Below are 380 nucleotides of genomic sequence, written 5' to 3' on the forward strand. Positions count from 1 at the left end.
TATACATTAGATATTTTGAAATACAACATTATTCTGAAAGTGAAATACATAATATTTTATGGCATCACTAGGCATTATTAAGCTTGATCAGTACAAGCACATCAATTATTTTGATGAGTGGCTTCGTCGAAATCTCTCATAAAGTCAGAGGATTCGAGGTATGTCGATGTTGTACCCACAAGGTGTTCATTGAGATTTACTTCCTTTGCCTTGCCTTTAATAGATTCTTGGTACAATTGGCATAGATGTCGAGGAGTTCGACATACTTGAGACCAGTGTCCCTTCGATCCACATCTGTAACAGACGTTCTCATTTTTATGAGTAGGGTTTTCTTGGGTTTCTTTTCCTTTTACCCGATCAGATCGATTCCATGTGTTGGA

This window comes from Brassica oleracea, chromosome C9 (genome assembly GCF_000695525.1).
Source record: "Brassica oleracea var. oleracea cultivar TO1000 chromosome C9, BOL, whole genome shotgun sequence".
Lineage (NCBI taxonomy): Eukaryota > Viridiplantae > Streptophyta > Magnoliopsida > Brassicales > Brassicaceae > Brassica > Brassica oleracea.